We start from the raw sequence: 13,705 nt of genomic DNA, 5'->3' as shown, positions 1-13,705 counted from the left end.
ACGGGGGGAGCCGTTCCCCCCGCTCAACCAAGCGGCGGCCACATTAATTATACAATAGAGCAGGACAGCTGTGGGCTTCACGTGTTTGAGCCCTCTCGTCCCGCTTCTCCCTCTGTCAGGAGTTGCGGACCGGAGTCAATGTCAGAGCGAGATTGGCGCTCCGTGTTCCTCCCACCCCCGCCTGGCAGACCTGTGTAGCACACAGCTGAGTGAAGTTTTCTGGCTGTGTGCTGGGTCTGATAGGCTGGGACTGTGTTGCACCGCCGTGTGATCATGTAAGAAAGAACAAGGTGGAGAGAAGGGGAAGAGGATTTATATGTGCACACTACAGAGAATTGGGCAGAGGTAGACAGGGGATACAGAAGTGAGCTGTGGATAGAGGGGTACAGAGGTGAGCTGTGTATGGGGGGGGGGGGGACAGAGGTAGACAGGGAATACAGAAGTGAGCTGTGGATGAGGGAGCAGAGGTAAGCAAAGTGATGTGCAGAGGTGACCAATAGATAGTTACTTTGTGGGAGGGAGGACGATATGCAAGTACTGCCCCTTGTGCTGATTTTTTTCTGAGCCCTGTATGATACAAACACCTCAAAGTACACACCCCAATCCCTGTGTGTCATCCTGGACTCCTATCTCCCCCCTTCCCCCCATCATCTTGAACTCCCCCATCTCTGCCCCCCCCAATCATCCTGGACTCCCATATCTCCCCCCACCCATCATCCTGGACTTCTCTATCTCTTCCCCCCATCATTATTATTATTATAATACAGGATTTATATAGCGCCAACAGTTTGTGGGAGAATTTTTTTTTTGCCCAGGGCCCAATCAATAGTAAAGACGGCCCTGTGTATAGGGATGACTCTGATGTGATGGGGGCTCTCATGTATAGGGGGCTTTGACATGAAGGGAGGACTCTGAACTTCATCAAGGTGGTGCTGTGCATTGTCTGGGGCTCAGGTTCCCCATTGCTATGTTTTATACATCTTATGCCGCGTACACACGGTCAGAATTTCTGACAACAGATGTTCGATGTGAGCTTGTTGTCGGAAATTCCGACCGTGTGTAGGCTCCATTGGACATTTGCTGTTGGAATTTCCGACAACAAAAATTTGAGAGCTGGATCTCAAATTTTCCGACAACAAAATCCGTTGTCGGAAATTCCGATCGTGTGTACACAATTCCGCCGGAAAAAAATTCTACACATGCTCGGAATCAAGCAGAAAAACCGCACTGGCTATTGAACTTCATTTTTCTCGGCTAGTCCTACGTGTTGTACGTCACCATGTTCTTGACGTTCGGAATTTCTGACAACCGTGACCGTGTCTATGCAAGACAAGTTTGAGCCAACATCCGTCGGAAATAAATCCACGGTTTTGTTGTTGGACTGTCCGATCGTGTGTACGCGGCATAAGACTTGTAATTTTGCATACTTTTAGCCCAAGTTCACACTATTGTGATGCAGGAACCAGGGCAATTTCAGCGCCGGTTCCCACATTGCATCTCCCTTGCAGGCAGTTCACACTGCACTCTGCGAACCGCTACGGTTGTCAATACAAAATTAATGACACCCCCAGATCAGTTCGCAGATCGCAGTGTAAACTGTGAATTCAGACAGGAATTGGATTGCATGGGAGTGAACACACATGCGATCCGATTCCAGAGCAAAAAAAAAAGGTTCCTGCAGCATTTTTTTCTCCGAATGTGAGTTCAGCCATACAAACCGTATGGCTGAATTGGCATTGCACAGAAATCGCATTGTGAACCCAGGCTCAGGGCCGGTTCACACCTAACTGCATAGTGAATTGCACATGAACGCAAGTCGCAATCCTGTTTGATTTAGTGTGGTGGTGTGGTGTAGATTCCAGCCCATTCATTTGAATGTGCTGAAATTGCACTGGATCGCACCAAAAGTAGTGCAAGCACTACTTTTAAAAACGCACTGCAACTGGATCGCATGATACTGCAGTATGGACTGGTGAAGGCAAATGCACTGTGTTTGTGATGTGTGTTTGGAGTATTGTTAGGAATACTGTAACATCTGCAACAGATCACAAACGCAGTGCGTTTTGAACGTGGTGCGGGAAAGGCACACGCAATGTGGGTTTCTCCCACCGTGTTCTGGTATGAATCGCTCTTTGAGACTGGGTTCACACCGCAGCATGGAGCGGCTCACAGCAGGGGTCCGGTGCAAGCCTGTTCACCATTTCAGGTCTGATTTCAGTCAGAATTTTTGGCTGAATTTGGACTTGAAATGGACCAGAAGATGCACAAGACTCCGGTGCAATTCGCACTGGAGCTGCTCCGAAGATGTGTGAACCGGCTCCATAGAGAGCCAGTCACAATCTCCTGACATGCAAATTGGATGCAAGGAAACCAGCATCCAATTCCCACTAGTGTGAACCCAGACTAAAGGGTGCTGTGACTGACAAAAATTTGAGAAACAATGGAATAGAGGCGTTTTGTTTGTTTTATCAGTTCAGTCATGTTTTTTTAAGAGAAAAATGGATTCTGTTTACATCAGTTTTCTTACATCAACTACCAATGCAAGATTGTACCGTTCATTTACATCCGTTTTTTAAATAGAAGAAAAATATGGGTGCTAATGGAGGCGGATGATCATCTGCTTGCCCATAGAAATAGATTGGTGTCCATTTTTCATCCGTCAACGGATGGATGACAAACAGAGAACGCCTATGTAAAAGGGGTCTTAAGCTTCGTACACATGATCAAATTGTTGGCCAACGAGGCGTCAGACTTTTTTCCGAAGGCCGTGTTCCAGGAACTTGTCTTACATACAAACGGTGCACAATTGTCGGCCAACAAACACGAACGTAGTGACGTACTACGAGGAATTTCAGCTCTTGAGCGCCACCCTTTGGGCACCTTCTGCTAATGTCGTGTTTGGTGAGCATTGATTCCGAGCATGCGTGTTTGTACTTTCAACTTTTGTGTGACGGACTTGTATACAGACGATAGAAAAATCTGACAACAGACTGTTGTCCGCCGAAAATTTACTAGCCTGCTAACCAACATTTGTCGGCGGAAAGTTGGACAATTGTCTGATGGAGCGTACTAACGGTCGGCTTTGAGGCCAACAGACTGTCATCACACAATTCCCGATCGTGTGTACAAGGCTTAGAGTATTTTTTTTCAGCACCCCTGCCAGCTCTAGACCCGATAACTGTGAAATCACATGCCTACTCATGGTTTGATTCTCAGTCTGTTCTAAACAGAGAGCGGTGACTGTCAGCCAACGCTCTCTGCTCTGTCCCTTTAGCACCAGACTGAAAAGGGGGCGGGTGCAGCCAAGTTTGGCACCCAGTAAGCACCGAGAGTCAGCTGTCAATTAGGCAGCTGGGTGAATCCTGACAATATGGTCGGGATCCTTCCAGAGCGGGTCTGTGACGTCGGGCTAAAGCCTACTGTTGGCTGACTATGGGTCACAGGAGAGCAAAAGTAAGTGTACACGTGTGACCAGAAAAGCTTTGGCCATACATACTTGTCTTTTAATCCTAGGGGTAAAACTGTATACCTTTCTCCATTAATACATTATCCATAGGATGTTTTGGTAAGCCTCAATAGAAGTACAATATTGCTAGCAGAAAGGTGAGGAATTCTCAATACATACACAGGTAATCCATGGAACCAAAGCAACCCAGCCCCCTCCATTGGTGCTCTCGCCCTTGGAGTACACAGAGTCCTGAGTGGAGACAATAGAGGTGGGAGGGGATGGAGCGGTGTGGCCGGCCTCACACAGGATGGGGTGGTGCCTTGTGTCGAAGGCGCCTGCTCAGAGCACAGAGGTGGAGGGGGGAGGACTCTCCAACTACTTTTGCTGACTGTCACGTTAGTGTTTTAGAAAGTTCCCCGTGCGGAGTGATAGTGGAAGGGGAAGAGAAGACATTTCACTCCGCTCCTCTCACACACCTCGAATACAAATGTTCTCCGGAGGTTTCTATGGAAGAGTGTGGAATGCGGCGTTCCCTCAGCTCGATGGTGGATTTCCCAGCTCCCTCCTGAACTGATTGATCGCACAGAGCCCCGCCTCCAGCAGACCTATTTCAGGTACGTTGTGGCCGCATTCCCTTCAAGGAGCGCTCCGCTCTGAGGGATTGGATGGGGAAGTAAACATGGAACAAGCAGGTTAAAGTCCACTTCTGTGACTACACTTCATAGTACTAGGGGGTGAGGAGCAGCCGGCCACATTATCTGTTCTGAAGACCAAACTTTGTATTTGTATGTTTCATTGAAAGCTGACCTCCAGATATGGATTGTATAGTTACATAGTATCGGCGGCTCCTGCGGCCATCACTAGTGGTCTTTTTGACCATGCGATTATCCTCTGGTACCCGCAAAGGTGCTGAGGACGGAGATGTGTGGGGGTGCCATTCAAAATGAATGGCACCCCCCACACGTCTCCTAAGAGCAGCGTGATTTGGCTGCGGGTGCGGGAACGGATGCAATTCCTGCAACCAGTGACCCGAGCCTAAGAGCCGGTCCACACCATAAACACGCTCTCTAAATGCGTTTTCTGTATGCACATTTTTCATGGTTCCAGTGCGTTATTGATGCTTTTTCAATGCGTTCCCCCCTTCCCTTTTTTGGGGAAAAAAAATCTTTTCTGGGTCTTTTTTATTTTCTGCTGTTATGCGTTTTTGATGCATTTTGCCGTGTTCCAGTACAGTTCTGTGCAGAAAAAAATGCAGCATGTTCTACTTTTCCAAGATCTAAGCAATAACATCCATTCCTGGAGTTCAGCTTTTAAGAATATGTAAACCCAAAATTTCATATTCCTGATATGTGGCTGCTGTACCGTGTACTTGCATGGAAAAGTATCATGTTCTCTTTTGTATTGCTTCCTTTGTGTGAAATCCCTGGTGTTCCTGCTAGTCCCTCTGCTTTCCTATTAAAAACTGACCACACTAAGCAGGAGAACACATGGTGGTCAGTTCTTGCCTCCCCTACACAGGCTTTCACTGGACAGATCAGTGTGCTGCTGTTTTTCCTCCCCCCAGCTCTCTGAGCTTCTTATGCACCTGAGAAAAGAGATTGTGTGCTCATCTTTAATAAAGGAGGAAAATGTTTTTGTTTTTTTGTATCTATGCACAAATGTTTTGATTTTCTTTGTTAACCTGAATGGGTTGTTTTAGAAGGTGATGGTATACATATACTTTTAATGCATTTACATGTCCTTCATTTTTTTCTTTTTTTTTTTTTTTAAGAGCTTATTCGGATGGGCAATCGGACCCGTCCTCTGTATGTTGGCTGTATGTTGTATGTTGGCTCATACTTGCGCTGCTTCAACTGTCTTTACAAGTGTTTTTGGGCTGAAGCATTTTAGTTAAGCCAATTGACAGATAGTTAATAGAAAAGTGTGGGCCATTCAATAATGCCCTAACATTTTTCTGGCCGTACGGCTCTTTAACCATTTGTGGACTGCCTGTCTGCAATGCACGTCACTGCCTACTTCCCTGTTTAGGGCACACGCATATTTGCTACCTGTCAGCAAGTCCCGACCAATGACCTAGGACCTGCTAAAATAATGCAGAGCTCTGTACACATGGAGCAATCTGTCAGTTTCTCGTCTGAGAAACGTAGATATCTAGTAATAAAAGCAGCACACATTACACATTGTTAGGCACACATTTAACTCCTTGATTGCCCTAGATCGGGGGTCAGCAGCCTGTAGATTGCAATCTACCAGTAGATCGCGGTCTGGGCTTGCTGATCTGTCATTTAAGAGCATCACACAGAGTGGAATGCAGAGGGACTATTTGTAAAGTAAGAGTAAGCTGTAGTAGGGAGCAAGAGCTGCATAAGCTGATGCCTCCTCTATAGTGCTGGCTTCTGTCCCCTGCGGAGTGATACCAACTGCACTCCATCTGTTAAATGAGGTAGCGGTCTCCAGAGTGGTGCCAGCAGCAGGAAAGAAGTGATCTTCAGGTCAGTGTGAAGCAATACACTGGGCATAATAGTATAGGGCTGATTTCTCACTGATATGCCTTCTCACCACCTGATTTAAGCCCATGATTGCCGTGCACACGATTGCGACACAGTAATACGGCAATTAGAGGTTTGAATCAGGTGTGAGGAGGCGACACTGTGCCCGGTGATCTTTGCTTTCTCCCATGTTTTTCAGGTAGATCTCCACCTCTTTAAGGTTGCCTACCCCTGCCCTAGATGTTAACGCCTTCTCAGCCAGTCTTAGTACAGTGACCATGTATATTATTACTGATCACTATATTTAGTTCCAGTATATATATACCATGGTTTGTAGGCGCTAAAACTTTCACACAAACCAATCAATATACACTTATTGGGATTTTTAAATTTTTTTTTTTTTTTTTTTTTTAATCAAAAACATATAGCAGAATACATTTTGGCCAAAATGTATAACATTTTGTAAATTTTTATTGGATATGTTATGAAAGTACAAATTATTGTTTTCTGTTTTCTTTCAACATTTTTAGAATTTTTAAGCTTATATCGCAAAAAAATAAAAAACCCAGTGGTGATAACATATAACCAAAAGAAAACTATGTGAAAAAAAATTATATAAATCTCGTTTGGGTACAGTGTTGTATGACCGCGCAATTACAGTAGTGCAGTGCCGGATAGCAAAAAATGGCCTGGTCATGAAGGAGGTTAAATCTTCTGGGACTTAAGTGGTTAAAAAAAAATATATATTTTAAAGCGGAGCTTTAGCCAAAAGGGAAATTCCATTTTTAAGGCCTTCTTCTCAGCTCATGTTTACGAAATTGTACTTTTGGGGAAGGGGTGAAGCGGGTGCCTAATTTTGATAGGTGCCTGCTCTGACCGTCCAAGAGATCGGAGCGGAAGTTCTTCTCACCCTCCTCCCTCCTTGCAGTCTTCTGGGGCACGGGACAGGTCCCAGAAGACTTTGGGACCTTTCACAATGCGCAGTACAATACAGTTTTTGTAGCTGCTGACTTTAAATTTTTACACAGGTGACTGGAGCCCCTCTTGCAGTTCTGCTTTAAGATCAACTGTGGGTTGGTGAACAGAGACAAGCGGAGTGCCTGTCTGTATACTGTGCACACTTTTAATCCAACATTCTCCCAGCTATCAGTGTCATTTGACAGTGGGCAGGGCTTGATGAGGGATGCTTAGGGACTAGTTTCCCTTCGGGTCTGCTCCCCTTGTGATGGATATCAGGCTGCCTATTGGCTTTGGAATCCACTAACTTATCTGCTGTCAATTACAAGGGGAGCGGACCTGATGGGGAACTACACCCTATTCTAAATTATTATACAAATTCTATTTCAGTGTCACAAAGATTATGCATTGGATCAAGAGAGCAGCTGCTAAAACACCATTCCATAGCAGCAAACAGATATTTGAAGCTGCTGGTGCCTCTGGAGTCCCACAGACATCAAGGTGTAGAATCCTCCTGAGTCTTGAAACTGTGCATAAACCTTCCATTCGGCCACCACTAACCAATGCTCACAAGCAGAAATGGCTGCATTGGGCAGAAAAATACATGAAGACTAATTTTCAAACAGTCCTGTTCACTGATGAGTGCTGTGCAACCCTGGATATGGTCCAGGTGGATGGTCGGTTGATGGCCACCCTGTTCCAAGAAGGCTGCGACATCAGCAAGGCGGTGGTGGAGTCATGTTTTGGGCTGGAATCATGGGAAGAGAGCTGGTCGGCCCCTTTAGGGTCCCCGAAGGTGTAAAGATGACCTCTGCAAAGTATGTGGAGTTCCTGACTGACCACTTCCTTCCCTGGTACAGAAGGAAGAATTATGCTTTCTGTAATAAAATCATCTTCATGCATGATAATGCACCATCTCATGCTGCAAAGAATACCTCTGCATCAATGGCTGCTATGGGGATAAAAGGAGAGAATGTCATGGTGTGGCCTCCATCCTCCCCCGACCTCAATCCTATTGAGAACCTTTGGAGCATCCTCAAGCTAAAGATCTATGAGGGTGGGCGGCAGTTTACATCCAAACAGCAGCTCTGGGAGGCTATTCTGACATCTTGCAAACAAATTCAAGCAGAAACTGTCCAAAAACTCACAAGTTCAATGGATGCAAGACTTGTCAAGCTGCTATCAAATAAGGGGTCCTATGTTAAAATGTAACGTGACCTGTTAAAATGTTTAAAAAGTTAAAATGTTGTTCAAAGTTTGATTGAAATAGCTTTTGATTTCAGGAAATATGCTGCAAACACAACAAATGACAATTTTAAGTTCTCTACAACCTATAAAGTGTTTTGAAGCTTACTGTGCATAATAATTTGGAACGGTGCATTGTACGTTTTTTTTATTTTAAAAAATATAAAAACTTATCATTGGGAGGTTTGTTCAATAACATTTTGAATTGTACTCTTAATAGTTGATAACATGAGAATTATGCTGACTGTTGTTTACATCAATTATTTAGGTAAATGAGAAAAATATCATTGGCATAATAATTTGGAACAGGGTGTAGTGTCCATCCCTTCATGCTGCACTGTCTGTTTGTCAGGTATGGAGTTTAGCTGCATTGAGGTTAGAGTGTCTGTATGGTCACTTTGGCCTCATTGTACCTCAGCCCGTAGTGCTTGCCTTTAAATTCATCATCCAATAGGTACAAGATTCTATAAGTCAACAAGTCAGTCTACAAGTCCCCATTCACACTAGGGTAGCCCGTAAAATCACGCAATTTTGCACACATTCACGAAAATGCAAAAACCACGGGTTGATTTACTAAAAGTGGAAAATCTGGTGCAGCTCTGAATAGAAATCAATCAGCTTCCACGTTTTTTAGTTTCAAAGCTTAATTGAACAAGCTGAAGTTAGAAGCTGGCTACTATGCACAGCAGATTTTGAGCTCTGCAGTTTTAGTAAATCAACCCCAATGTGTCATGGATGTGGCACCATTCGTTGTTAAAGCCGCCCCAAGTGTGTTTAACCACTTCCGGACTGCCTTCCACACATTTTACTACAGCAAGGCGGCCCGGCTACATGAAACGACTTGTACGTCGCTTCTGGCAGTATTGTAGTCGCTTCTTATAGTATTTTTTTCTAAATTGTTGAGAGCACAAAAAAATAAAAAACGCAGAGGTTTATTTGGGTACAGCGTCGCACGTGCACGCAATTGTCAGTTAAAGTAACGCAGTGCTGTATCAGAAAAAATGGCCTGGTCATGAAGGGGGTAAAACCTTCCAGGGCTGAAGTAGTTAAGAGGAAGTGCACTCTTGCACACAAAGTTCAAAGCCGGTAGTGCAAAAAAAGTACACGTTTATTGCACGTAGGGCAGCCCATTGACATGAATTGGCTGTCATACATATGAAGCATCAAAGCATACATACGTGCAGTGCCCAAAGTCACGCTACGCTAGTGTGAATGGGTGCTTCTGTAAGTCCTCTAATTATTTTGTAGCTAATTGTACATTTTCAACACAATAATAATTTCTTTGTGGTTGCCTGTACTTTCCAGGTCTGCCATATCAGTATTGTGATAAAATTCTGCATGCAGAAAAAACTTTTATAAATATTGATTTGTAGTATTTTTTTTTTTTTTTTTAATATTCTTTAAAATGCACAGTATAAAGAGCAACTCCAGTCATGAGGTTGTTGCTTTCTGTGACTTCACTGGTGATTTTAGGCCTGGTTCACACTACTGTGGCTCTGAAATCCGCGTTTGCGCAGGCATGGCAGCCCATTCATTTGAATGAACTGCTGTACCTGCGTTTCATACAGGAAGGCTAGGTTCACACTGAAGCAACTCTGCATTTTACTTTCTTTCTGGTTGAGGGATTTCTACAAGGGGGACACGAACAGCAATGAAAACCTGTTGTAACCTTTCTCTACTGTATTCAAAACGTAACAGCATATGCAAAGAAAAAACAAAAAAGAGACTTGTGAACTTTGAAAATGTGACAAACTGTGAATACTTAGCAGATAACAGGCAGTTATTGTAGGTGTCTGCATTGTATATACACAACTGAAATTGTGCTTTCGTAGTGGCAGAGTCCCATTAGGCCCCTTTCACACTGGGGCGTTCGGCGGTAAAGCACTGCTTTTCCGTCGTATTTGCGGGGGTATTCGGCCGATAGCGGGACGCTTTTAACCTCCGCTAGCAGCCGAAAAAGAATTAAAACCACCCGCAAAGAGCTGCTGCAGCAGCGATTTGCCGGCGGTATAGCCGCACTGCCTATTGATTTCAATGGGCAGGATCGGTATACACACCGCTCCAAAGATGCTGCTAGCAGGACTTTTTTTTACCATCCTGCTAGCGTACCGCTCCAGTGTGAAAGCCCTCGGGGCTTTCACACTGAAGAGACAGGAGCGGCTCTTTCAGGGTGCTTTGCAGGCACTATTTTTACCGCTGTAGCACCTGCAAAGCGCCCCAGTGTGAAAGGGGTCTTAGGGCTGTGTTCACACCTGTGCAGTGTGCACTTTAGGTCTGGTGCGTTACAATCTTCCTCCTGTATTTTAAAGAAAATGTATCAAAGATTCTGCAAATAGGATGTTTTTAAGGCACTGCACCTAAAGCACATGCAACAGAACTTCACCTGGGTTCAGAAAAATTAGAAGTCAGCAACTATACAGCAGGAACAATAAGTATTGAACAAGTAACCATTTTCTATATATTTCTAAAGGTGCTATTAACATAAAATTGTCACCACATGTCGGTAACAACCCATGCAATCCATATATACTAAGAGACCAAAGCAAATAAGTTCAGAAATTCAGTTATGTGTAATAAAATGGAATGACACAGGGAAAAAGCATTGAACACGCTAACTGAAATTTATTTAATACTTCGTACAAAATCCATTGTTGGGAACGACAGCTTCTAGACACCTCCTGTATAGAAAAACTTGTTGCATGGCTCGGGTATGATTTTGGCCCATTCTTCCACACAAACGGTCTTCAAATCTTGAAGGTTCCGTGAGCGTCTTTTATGAACTCTGTTTTTTAGTTCTTTCCATAGATTTTCTATTGGATTCAAGTCAGGTGATTGGCTGGGACATTCTAGCAGCTTTATGTTCTTTATTTGAAACCAATGGAGAGTTTCCTTGGCTTTGTGTTTGGGATCATTGTCTTGCTGAAATGTCCACCACTGTTTCATCTTCAACATCCTGGTAGATGGCAGTGGATTTTTATTAAGAATGTCTAGGTACAGTTTTCCATTCATCCTTCCTTCAGTAAAATAAAGTTTGCCAGTACCATATGCTGAAAAAGAGCAACACACCATGATGTTCCCACCTCCAAACTTCACTGTTAGTATGGTGTTTTTAGGGTGATGTGCAGTGCCATTTTACTTCCAAACATGGTGTGTATTATGGCATCCAAAGAGTTCAATTTTGGTCTCATCTGACCAGACTATATTCTCCCAGTATATCACAAGCTTGTCTAAATGTTGTGCAGCACACTTTAAACGAGCTTCAGCATGCTTTTTCTTCAGCAGTGGAGTCTTGCGTGGTGAGCAGGCATACAGGCCATGGCGTTTGAGGGCATTATGTATTGTTTTCTTTGAAACAATTGTACCTGCTAATTGCAGGTCTTTCTATAGCTCTCCACAAGTGGCCTTTTTGCACCTCCCTTTCTTCATGTGTTCAATACTTTTTCCCTGTGTCATTCCGTTTTATTACACATAACTTCATTTTTGAACATATATGTGTGGTCTTCTTTGTATGTATGGATTGCATGGGTTATTACCGACATGATGAAAATTTAATGTCAATAGCAGCACCTTTAGTAGTATATTTACCTAGCAAAATGGTGACATGTTCAATAGTTATTTTACCCGCTGTATATATTGTACTTCAAGGCTTGGTTGCAGGTTGCGGTTGATGCGTTTTCTCTGTGCATTTTTTTCCCACACTTTTTTTATGCATTTTTAGTGCGGTTTTGAAGCGTTCTTGGGAGGTGTCTGTTGCCTTGCGAGAGAAACCAGCAAAAATGCATAAAAAATTGAAGCACTGTGTTTTTGATGCATCTCCGTTTGAAGTCTATGGAACCTAAAATGCAACCTGCTCCAAGAAAAAAAATAGTCCCTGACCATTTCCAAAAAAACGCAACAGTGGAAAATGCAGAGATGTAAATGTGACCCATAGGAAGCCATGTTAAATTGACTGACTGTAGGGCGTTTCTGCGAAACTTAAAATGCACTGAAAAAGGCATAGGTGTGAGCCAGGCCTTAAGAAACATACTTGCCATCCCATGCAGTCCAGCACTCTATTCCATGCAGCCAACTCTTCTCAGGGTTCCAGGTATTCCAAACCGCGATTTTGGCTTTGAGAGCCAGCTGTCACTTTCCTTTTGACTCTCAGCCAACCCTATACCGCACAATAATAATAGAATTTGGGGTTTAATTGTTCTCATGGTCTGATATTTTTTAAGGAAGCAGAAGTCTTGACAGATTGAGGGCCAGATGTTACCCAGACTGGTATATCTAGACAGCCAGAGCCCAGGTATTGCATTGTAGATCAGAAGATTTGTTGGTTGGTTCATCCAGGTTCCAGAGCCAGCAGAATAAACTGATGTGACTGGTGCCAAATTACAAAGTGACTACATACGACAAATTGGTCACAACTAGGGATGAGCCGAACACCCCCCTGTTCGGTTCGCACCAGAACATGCGAACAGGAAAAAAGTTCGTTCGAACATGCGAACACCGTTAAAGTCTATGGGACACGAACATGAATAATCAAAAGTGCTAATTTTAAAGGCTTATATGCAAGTTATTGTCATAAAAAGTGTTTGGGGACCTGGGTCCTGCCCCAGGGGACATGGATCAATGCAAAAAAAAGTTTTAAAAACGGCCGTTTTTTCAGGAGCAGTGATTTTAATAATGCTTAAAGTCAAACAATAAAAGTGTAATATCCCTTTAAATTTCGTACCTGGGGGGTGTCTATAGTATGCCTGTAAAGGGGCGCATGTTTCCTGTGTTTAGAACAGTCTGACAGCAAAATGACATTTTGAAGGAAAAAACTCATTTAAAACTACCCGCGGCTATTGCATTGCCGACAATACACATAGAAGTTCATTGATAAAAACGGCATGGGAATTCCCCAAAGGGGAACCCCGAACCAAAATTAAAAAAAAAAAATGACGTGGGAGTCCTCCTAAATTCCATACCAGGCCCTTCAGGTCTGGTATGGATATTAAGGGGAACCCCGGCCAAAATTAAAAAAAAAAATGACGTGGGGTTCCCCCTAAATTCCATACCAGACCCTTCAGGTCTGGTATGGATTTTAAGGGGAACCCCGCGCCAAAAAAAAAAAAAAAAAACGGCGTGGGGTCCCCCCAAAAATCCATACCAGACCCTTATCCGAGCACGCAACCTGGCAGGCCGCAGGAAAAGAGGGGGGGACGAGAGTGCGGCCCCACCTCCCTCCTGAACCGTACCAGGCCACATGCCCTCAACATTGGGAGGGTGCTTTGGGGTAGCCCCCCAAAACACCTTGTCCCCATGTTGATGAGGACAAGGGCCTCATCCCCACAACCCTGGCCGGTGGTTGTGGGGGTCTGCGGGTGGGGGGCTTATCGGAATCTGGAAGCCCCCTTTAACAAGGTGACCCCCAGATCCCGGCCCCCCCCTGTGTGAAATGGTAAGGGGGTACATAAGTACCCCTACCATTTCACGAAAAAAGTGTAAAAAATGTTAAAAATGACAAGAGACAGTTTTTGACAATTCCTTTATTTAAATGCTTCTTCTTTCTTCTATCTTCCTTCATCTTCTGGTTCTT

General features: G+C 44.0%; 1 protein-coding gene across 2 annotated transcripts in view; it reads left to right on the top strand.

Moving 5' to 3' along the window:
- Positions 1–3,742: 3,742 nt before the first annotated feature.
- The window catches only part of TNS3 (tensin 3), a 621,029-nt gene continuing 611,066 nt past the window's right edge, over positions 3,743–13,705 (top strand). For both annotated transcript variants that reach the window (XM_073630678.1, XM_073630677.1), the window contains exon 1: positions 3,743–4,062. The gene's annotated coding sequence lies outside the window, so the exon portion shown is untranslated. The remainder of the gene's footprint in view (positions 4,063–13,705) is intronic.

This window comes from Aquarana catesbeiana, linkage group LG05 (genome assembly GCF_042186555.1).
Source record: "Aquarana catesbeiana isolate 2022-GZ linkage group LG05, ASM4218655v1, whole genome shotgun sequence".
Taxonomy (NCBI): Eukaryota; Metazoa; Chordata; class Amphibia; order Anura; family Ranidae; genus Aquarana; species Aquarana catesbeiana.
Note: the sequence above shows the minus strand (reverse complement) of the source record. Positions and strands in the feature narration are given on the sequence as shown.